Here is a 9,494-nt window from a genome sequence, read left to right as displayed (position 1 = left end):
CAGGGTTCTGGGACAGTTATGGGTGTCTGGGAGTGTCTTTGTCTTCACTATTCCTTTGGATGAAGGGGTGTGTACCAAGTGCTCATTTGCTGCAGCATCATCAATGTTTCAGCATTTTAACTCTCTGAGAAACTGATGAAATCCTTAATTTGGAAGTCATTATTTAGGTGTTTTGCTACTATTACACCAGGGATGGCACTTCCCCACCATCACTTCACTTGGCATCCCTCATCATAAAATCCTGTTGTGCAGGGACAGTAATAATAACACTTAATGAGAATGTACTTTATTTTTCTAAATATCTTGGTTTGCATCCAATAATCAGTTCATGGAGAAAAATAACGTGAGCCGCAACCCGAGTTTCAAAAAGGTGCTGCTGGCGATTCTGGGGGACATTTCACCGTAAACATTGTTCCTGAGTGTGTCACAGCGAAGGATCCGAGGTACTGGTTTCCCATTAAACACGCAAACATAGAAGACATGTTGTCTTTCCTGAAAAGCGTTTGGCCTATCACCTGCACCGTGTCTGAGCTCATCCACTTCAAGGCTGAGTTCCCCACTTGGGCTTTTGCAGGAGAATTTAAAAGTTCTTTCCCAAACAAATGATTACTCCAATTCGCCTTCCTTGGGCTGCTGCTAGGAGCCCCTTCCCTGCCATGCACCACTTGCTCGGCTTTCGAGCCTTCCTCCGCAGCCCAGTCGTTACTTTCACCCACTTTTCCCCCCGCCGCGTTCGTGCGGCCGTACCCCGAACGCGCTCCCAACTCCTCCCTCGCATCCCCCCGCGGCCCCCGGCCCCGCCGCGCGGAGCGTGCGCGCAGTGCGGGCGGCTGGGCAGGTGGGGCGGAGAGCGGAGCGGAGCGGAGCGGAGGAGGAGGAGAGGAAGGAGGAGGAGGAGGCGGAGGAGGGGGGCCGGCCCGCCCGCAGCCGCCGCCGCCGCCAGCGCCGCCATGATGCTTGTTTGCTTTCAATGAGTGTGAGGAGGAGGCGGGGGGGAGCCGCTCTCCCGTCCGGCCCGCGGCAGGAAACAAAGAGCCAGGCAGGCGGCGGAGCGAGGGCGGCGGGGGGACGGGGATGCTGCAGCCACAGGTAGGGGCGGCCCCGGCGCCCGGCCCGGAGCGGGGGGCTCTGCCCGGGGGGGGCAGCGCTGCGGGAGGAGTGCGCTGGGGGGGGACCGGCGGCAGCACGGCGAGGGGGGACCCCCGGGCTCGGCGGGGAGAAGCCCCCGCGCCGCGTCGTTCGGGGGTGTCGGGGGGCCCCTCTGGGCGTGGGGGGGGCCGGGGGTGTGCTGGGCCTGGGCAGCCGCTGCTGCGAGGACGCCCGGAGGAGGCTCCGCGGCCGGGGAGGCGGCGAGGAACGGCGGCTCTCGAAGCGGGGGCGGCGCGGAGAGGGCTCCGCAGCCCCGGGCCGAGCCCCCGAGCGCCCACCGCCGAGCGGGAGGCAGGACGGAGCCCGGGAGGGAGCCGGGCCGGGCCGGGCGGCGCCGCGCAGGAGCCCGGCTCTGTTTGCATCGGAGAGGCAATTAAGAGAAATTAGTATAATGGCATCTGGAAGCCTGAAGTTGTTTTTTTTGTTGTTGTTGTTGTTGTTATTATTGGTGCTGGTAGGTTTTGTTGGTTTTTTGGGTTTTTTTGTTTTTTTCCCTCACCGTGCAATTGAGTTTAAAATAATTAAACAAAAGGCCGAGGGAAATGACACCAATCGGGGGAACTGCCCGTCCACCCTGCACGCACGGCGCCCCGCGCCGCTGCCTCCCCGGAGGCCGATCCGCCTGGCTGGGCGCGCAGCGAGGGGCGGCAGCGCTGCCTGTCAGCGGAGCGCTTCGCCTGCTCCGGAAGGAGCCGCGGCGGCCGCCCGCCCTCCCTCGCGTCCCTCCCCGCCCCGCCGGCAGCGGGAGCCGCGGCCGCGCTGGCGCCGGGGCCGGAGCGCCGCTCGCTCGTTCCGGCGGAGGGAGCGGCGGGGCGGGCGGGGGCCCTGAGTGGCAGCGGCGGCGGCCAATGCGGGGCCGCGGGGGCCGTGAGTGACAGCGGCGGCGGCCAATGGGGAGGCGCGGGGGGCGGGCGCGCGCGGCCGCGGGACGGGCGCGTGCAGGGATAAACAGAGGGAATTGGGGCGGGGGCGGCGGCGCCCGGGCCGGGATCGGGATCAGGATCGGGATCGCGGCGGCCCGGCCGGCGTTCCGTAACCGGGCGGGGCCCCAGCGGAGTCACTGCCTCTGCTAGGCCGTGGGGAATGAGCGCCTGGGCCGCCTGCGAACCGCATCGAGCGGGCGGTGGGCAGCTCCTGCACCCCCCGGTCCGTCTTGGGGCTCACAGGACAGCCTTTCCTCCTCCAGAATTTTATGGAGAGCGATAAGCCTGGGATCAGACAAGGCTTTAGAAAAGGAGATATCAAATGCACCTGTCTGTGTCTTAGTCTCTATGGTGAACACATATTTTATCAGCATTTTTTCCACAAACATTAAAAATTCATATGAAACCTACTAGGTTATAGTCCTAGGTTGGACTCGATGATCTTAGAAGTCTTCTCCAACCTGATTCTGTGCTGCTTTGCTTTATGTCATGTAAGAACTATATTCAAAACAAATGCAGTATGCTAAAGATTTTTCTTGGTGTTTTTTTTCTTTTTGTTTTGTTTTTTTGTTTGTTTGTATTTTAATACAGCCATCTGTATTTCCACAAACGCATAGAAAATTGCATCACTGAAAATAGGACTTCATGGATGGGTATTTCCTTTGTAACTAGAGTTGCAGATTGCCTGTTTTTTCATTTGATTTCTGGGGCTTATTTTCATAATCTAGATTTCGGCACAGTGGGTAACTAATTCAAAATCCAAGGGATTAAGAAATACCTGTGGTATTTGTCTGGCTTAAACACAAAGATGTGCAAGTGTTGACTGGTAATTGTATTGTATCTCTCATTTCTTTTCATTCTAGAGCAGGTCTCATAATTGGGAATTTATCAACATTTCCACTGGGGTAATTTTACAGGATTATCTGCCCTCTGTTCTTCCTGCTGGTTCATCTGGACTCTGTGGAGTTTGCTGCTAGCAATGAAGCCTTCTGTGGGGGTTTATTCGTGCTATTACTGAAATGGAGCCCTTCGCATTTGGATTAACTCTTTGTTCACTTTTCACCTGAATCGTTTGGATCAGCCCATGTTTAAAAAGGATCCTACCATGCATCTCTTTTCTGTTTGCATTCTGAAGTTGAACTCTGAATGCAGTCTCATGTTCAGGATGTTTACTGTGCTTGAATTTTAGAGGAAGAATTGAAATATAAAGATAGATGAAACTGTAGTACTGCAGGGGCAGGTAAATGCATTTGACATTTTATACATGAAGACTTGAAAACATGTTATGAAGGGTCACAAATTGAATGAGCATGGTACCTTTTCAAGATAGGGCTGTACTAGATATTAGGAAGACATTCTTTTAACCAAGTGCAATGTTTGTGGTAGAAACCACTGTCTTCAAAATGGTTCCAAGACTGAGCAAACTAAAAATTCTTTCCCAACATATGAACAAAAGAATCCATATTTGAAAATGTGGCTGTATAAACAAAAAGGGTTCTGTTACTCTGTTACCAAAAATCTTAAATATGAGTGTCCGTAGCACATTGTGCCATGCTGTTTGGCTCACCACTGTGCCAGGAGTCCATGTGGTGAACCAGAATTCTTCCATCCACTTGTGCAGTCCGTGTTGCAGAGGCCCTGGTTCTGTTTGCTAACAGACTGTTGAATTTTAAATTATTATCTGTTTTTGTCACATCCTTTTGGCTGTATGCTTGTGTATGTGCAGTCTGAGCATTATATCCCAGTCTCAAACAGGGCCACATTAGGCAAAGATGCTAGACAGAAATCTTTAGGAATGAAGATGCCTTTCAGTCTTCAGAATTGAAGGGATGTATGAGATTTGACACTTATTTTTATAGAGGCTTTATTTTAGGAAATATGTGTAGTATTGAAAGATTAAAGTTGTGTACACTGGGCTTTAAAAAGCTGCCAGTGACCTTAAAACAACACAAGAATATTCTCCACAGACCCAACCACCAGATTTTAGTTCTAGTTGCATGAGGCAGAGGGTGAGCCATGCCCAGTTGCATACAAAGTGTCTGGGGTTTTCAATCCATATATTGAGGTTTTACACTACTTCCCATGTCAAAACACTGACATTACTGATTCCAGTCTAAATTTAGCCTTCTCCATGGTGTAATTTTGAAAGCTTTATGCATAAATTGCTCAAGCTGAGTCACTGCAGGGTTTCATCTGTTTTGTTCCTTCTAAAGTGTTGGTGCTTCACACTTGGAAGTGTGATTATTTTACAATAGCCTGCAAGATTATTAACATTGTGTTAAGTGACATAATTTATGTTCTTACATTGAAATTGGGCTGTACAAGTCCACTCAACAAGGGAGTCTTGGCATAAGCTTGGGGACCTGCACTCTGTTTCTACATGGAGCAATTTCTGCAGCTGACATCTTTAAGAGTTTACAAATGCTTAGGCAGGTCCCAAAGAAAAAGCTGTTTAAATGCTTAACATGTACTTTTAGCTGCTAATTGCACTTCCAAGATGGTGCTTGTTTAAAAAAAAAAAAAAGATTGGCAACAACTCAGTTTTTCCTTTTGTAAGACTGCAACATTAATCCTTTCGTTAATGCCTTGGAGGCCTTTTTTCTAGTATATGAATCAAGGAGGGACTAGGAGCAGTAAATGTATACAGTTGTTTATTTTAGAGCTAAAATACTTGCTGTTAGGATTCCAATTTATGCTGCATTGGAGATCTGCAGGAAGAGATTGATTTGACTTTAGATTTTTTTAGACTGGGAATGCTGTTAGCTGTTGTATGGAGGCTGCCAACTCGACATTGTGATCACAGCCTGGATACTTGGATGGCTCTCTTGTGCATCTTAGTTCATGTTCCTGGTATGCAGCCTTTATTCTGCAAGTGAAGGGGCTCCCTACCTGAAGACCTTCCTAAAGTTTTTGTTCCATTTTATCATACCAGTATCTCCAAAGCATCCTTTGAGCTTCCCCTTTCCTTAGCAAGGCAGCAGTTTCAGTTAGAAGACTGGTATTTTCCAGAACATGCTGAAGCATTTTAAGTGATGGATCCTGTCATGAAGGTGCAGCAACTTGGTTAGGAGACCAGGAATATACAACACCATATCCTGCATGTTACAAATGATATGCAGCTTTACTGCTTGAGCTATTTTGGAGTGTATTGATGAGTGAGATGTGGATCCTGCACATTGATCTGACTTAAATGCCTCTCCACAAAAGTATCTCCCTGCATAAATCAGTTTGCAAAGTCAGGGATCAGAAAAAAACTTGCTTCAGAGACAGATTTTTCATGTGATTTTTGCAACAAAGGACACATTTAGCCAACCTACAAAACCTGAAGGCTTGAACCTAAGCTAAAACACCACCAGGGTTGGTCATGCACCATCTGATGTGTATCACCTGTCAGAGCAAGGAAATGGCATCATAATGGCTAAATATAAGACGTATTGGGGAATTTTATGCCACACTGACCATTAATACTTCTAAATATTGTTTTAAAGAAGTTTTAACAGTTGCTCACCCAACAGAGGAGCTTTGTCCAACAAAGCAAACGTCCTATGGGTTAAGAGGAATTTCAGTGCAGCATTAATCACAATTCATCTACAGAGTACTTTCAGGAGTGAGAGCTTTTAGGATCAAGTAATAAGGGTGAAGAATAATTAAAACTAGTAAGGAATCCTGTTTTGATAAGGAGCATGATGAAAGATCCACCTCTGGAGATTTGCAATGGTCAGTCATGGCGTAGGGAGCAGTAGACTAGATCACCTCATGGTTTCTTCTGGTTTAGTAGGTCAGGACTTCTCTCTAGTGGCAGAATTTGGAAAGCTGCTACTTTGGTTGCTCATCATTCATGTCAGTACAGCTGTTGCCAGAGTAATGCTCAAAACCAGCCAGTAATGTGGCTGAGCAATGATACTGCATTATTAAAAACAACCCAACCCCCATAACCTCTAAACCCCGTTTTCTTAGCTGAGTGTCATTCTTGGTTTTCAGTATTGTCTTGCAAACAGCTGCATCAACACAACTGAGAGGTGATGCAGTGGAACATGGGGGCAGGAAAGAAGTCTTGAGTTGGCTTTACTGCACAAGAGTATGGTTGTGGAAAAACATTTTTAGGCTTGTTGGTTAAATTTGAAGTAAAACCAATCTGTGAATAATTTGCATGCTGTCAGGATGTGGCTAGATGGGTAGAGCATCCACTGTGCAATGACTTCTGTAACATCCTGACCTTCAGTTAGTTTAGCAACACTAATGCTTACAAGCATTTAGGTATCTTGAAATTGTGTTCTAGGAAGGCAGAGATTTTTGGATTTAGATACTGACATCTCTTGTTAAGTTCTAGTTCAGTTCTATAGCGGGAATGCTGAGAATGAGCTCATGTTCAAACTTAATTTAAAGTAGCTGAGTTCTCTCTTACACCTTAGTTCTGTTGTAAGACTAAGAAGTAGTATTTTGTGTGTTGACTTTTGGTTTTCCCCCATGGAGCAATAGAAATGTGGTAAGCATTCTGCAGGCACATAAAGGAAAATGTGGTAAGGAGCATGTTGGTGCATGTGCCAGTATTTGGAATAGCTTACTGAGTTGGACCAAGATGAGAAATTTTGCACTAGGTCCCATAAACAAGAATCAGTGTTCCATGTAGGGTGAAGATAAATTGTCAAATATGATTGGATACAGCCAGTGGAGTGGGAGTTGGTATTATCTTAATGTTTTAGAGTGTAAGATTATTCTCAGCTTTCTAGAGGCATTTGTAGGTGAAGCTTTTAAGCCTTGGTCTTTCTGCCTACATTTATAAAACCCGAAGCTAAATGTTTTACAACACAGCTTTTCGTTTTTAAAGCTGGTCTTTTAGGTTCCATCTGACTTGTACAGTATACAGTTCTGTGATGCAATGCAATTTATTTAAATTCTTAAAGTAATTAGTGAACCTGACATCTCTTTAATATATTGGCATTTCAGAATACACTAACAGAATGTGCAAAAATCTGAATGCTGTGCAGTACTCATTAACTAGCCAATGTGGTTCCAGGAGTACCAGTTAAGGTCAGGCTTTGCTTTGCAATTTGGTTTTGTGTTAGTGTTTGTTTTGTATACAGCAGCCTTTTACTATAGTCATAATTAGATACAATTTCTGATAATTAAGAACTATTCTAATCATCTGGACTATGTTTGCAACACAGAACATTTGGACATCGTATTTCTAATGATTATATGTTGTGCAGAGTAAGGGGTGGGAATTGGAGAGTTTTTTATCATGGGTCTGATAGAACAGGTCTGTTTTGGAGCTCTGTCTAGAAGATGGAGGAGTCAAGGACCTCTGTCCTCAGTTGTGCTTTTTTTACTCTGACCATTTTAGACTTGTGAACCTTAACTAGTTTTTGTAGCAGCTGAACATGGAAGTGGCAGTTGCTTCTTTGCATTAGTGAAATGATGGTAAACAAGTTTTTCACACTGTGCAAGGTTTAGAGGATTACAGGTACACCATTAAAACATGGGGCTGCACATTGCTTATCTGTGGAAATTGTAATAGGCAAGGGTTGGGTAGAAAAAGTAGAATTTGGGAAAATGACATCCTCCCTATGCCTCCCACTGCCGGCTGGAGTCAGCCAGTTTGCATTTCCATAAACAAGTAATTATGAAGGACAAAGAAACATTAATTAAATTTGAAATACCTGCAGGTTATAATTTAATATGCTCTCCTTAAAAATACTAAATGACTGAGTTTTGAACTTAACAAAATTTAAAGCCTGTTCTAGTCAGTGCTCTCTAGTCTAATGGAGTCTTCCTGTTTTGAAGACAGCAAGTAAATCCTTTGACATTTATGGCCCAGTTTATCTGAACCAGGATGCTTGCTTGAGTTTCAGGAGGGTTATGGTTCATTTTAGTCAGCTTTGGCTAGATTAAGGGGTCTGCTGAACTTTAGCAGTTTCATAGATTTTTAAAAGAATATTAAAGTATTTTGTCAGCTTCTAAGTTTTCTCTAGTAGAATTTATATATGCAAATTCAAATAACTCAGCTGATTAATAATATTCCAGATACACTTATATGAATGAGTGGATATTGACTTAATCAGTATCTTGTATTGATTATTACACATGTTCACATCCACAGCATTATCTTAAGTCTGAAAAAGAGGAAGGATAACTCATGAGTTTGTATTGGCAGTCATGTAAAATTACAGTTTTCTAAGTCCTCAGAATAGGATGGAGAAGCATTACATCCCTGATGAAGCCATTAAATCTTAATATGCTAACAGCCACTAAAATGTCATCTTAGGGAGTGAAAAAGTACTTGGAATGAATCAATTGACTTCATGTTGACTCAACAGCTTTTTTTATAATTTCAATTTAGATTATTCCAACATTAAGCTATAAATTGGGTTAAAGGGATCTTGACACCTTCCCACATGTTATAGTTGAATCTTTTGGCGGGGTGGGGGGAAGTGTTTCAGGAGTTGTCCTTGTGCTGCTGCAGTTCTGCCTATGCCCACAGCTGGTACGTGCCATCCCTCCCCACACTAGGCACAAGGAAATTTTTAACTTGCAGCATGTGTTCTGAAAAATTCAGGTGTTGGCCTTTAGCTGATTTCCCAATTGGATTTTTCCTAGCCTTATTTTTTCAATACCAAATACTTACTGTAAAAAAAAAAAAAATGCTTGAACAGCTTTTTTTAAATAAAATGCCAAGAGTGTTTGTAGTAGTCCACAAATAATAGGTGTTTACACAACAGACTTGATATTTGCCTTGAAGTAGCATACTAGTAGGGAAAAATCTAAATATGTGGTTTCTTGCAACACTGGTGTTTTCTTTGGATATATTTCAATAGAGGGATATGGTTCATGCCTACAAAGTTAAATGTAAGGTTTTATTTCAATAGGTATGCAAGTCCTTAAATTTCTGTTTATTCAGCCTCAGAATATTTGTGATTTTAGTTCTAATGTACTGTAGTATGGATTTCTCAATTCTGAGGCAGATTTAATTCTTTCAGATTTTTTTTTCTTTTGGGTGATGGCTCACACCTGCTTTCCTGAATTGTGGTTTATCTGCTTCTGTATTGTAGCAAAATATGTTTTGCAGATATGTTGCAATATATTGTAGTAAAATATATTTTGTATAAAAAACATGTGTTAAATTTGTGTTACATAAATAGATATTACATACTATAATGCAACAAAGTATGCATTATGTAGCAAATTATGTTTCTTAGCAGAATGCAATATATTTCCATATTATGGTGTATACATGCTAGTAGTTGGGAAATACAAAACTACAGGCATATGTTAAGATTTATTTTTAAAAAACCCAAAGTTTCTATTTAGTATGTTTTGAATAAGACATTTATAAAAATAAGATAACATGAAATTTAGAGGCTTTGCAGGAACAGTATCAGGATACAGGAAAAACATACAATTCTCTAGTTTTATGTCTTAGGT

The 9,494-nt window shown here is 44.0% G+C and overlaps 1 protein-coding gene across 3 annotated transcripts in view; it reads left to right on the top strand.

Moving 5' to 3' along the window:
- The first annotated feature begins 831 nt into the window (after positions 1 to 831).
- The window catches only part of CNOT6 (CCR4-NOT transcription complex subunit 6), a 32,676-nt gene continuing 24,013 nt past the window's right edge, over positions 832 to 9,494 (top strand). The window contains exons 1-2 of one of the 3 annotated variants that reach the window (XM_021552270.3): positions 834 to 1,089; positions 2,936 to 3,312. The gene's annotated coding sequence lies outside the window, so the exon portion shown is untranslated. Of the gene's footprint in view, positions 1,090 to 2,935; positions 3,313 to 9,494 lie in introns of all 3 variants that reach the window. The other 2 variants (XM_021552271.3, XM_021552269.3) reach the window with 2 other exon arrangements.

The sequence above is a fragment of the Lonchura striata genome, chromosome 15, assembly GCF_046129695.1.
Source record: "Lonchura striata isolate bLonStr1 chromosome 15, bLonStr1.mat, whole genome shotgun sequence".
NCBI classification, from domain to species: Eukaryota; Metazoa; Chordata; class Aves; order Passeriformes; family Estrildidae; genus Lonchura; species Lonchura striata.
The sequence above is the reverse complement of the archived record's forward strand: the minus strand, read 5'-3'. Positions and strand labels throughout refer to the sequence as shown.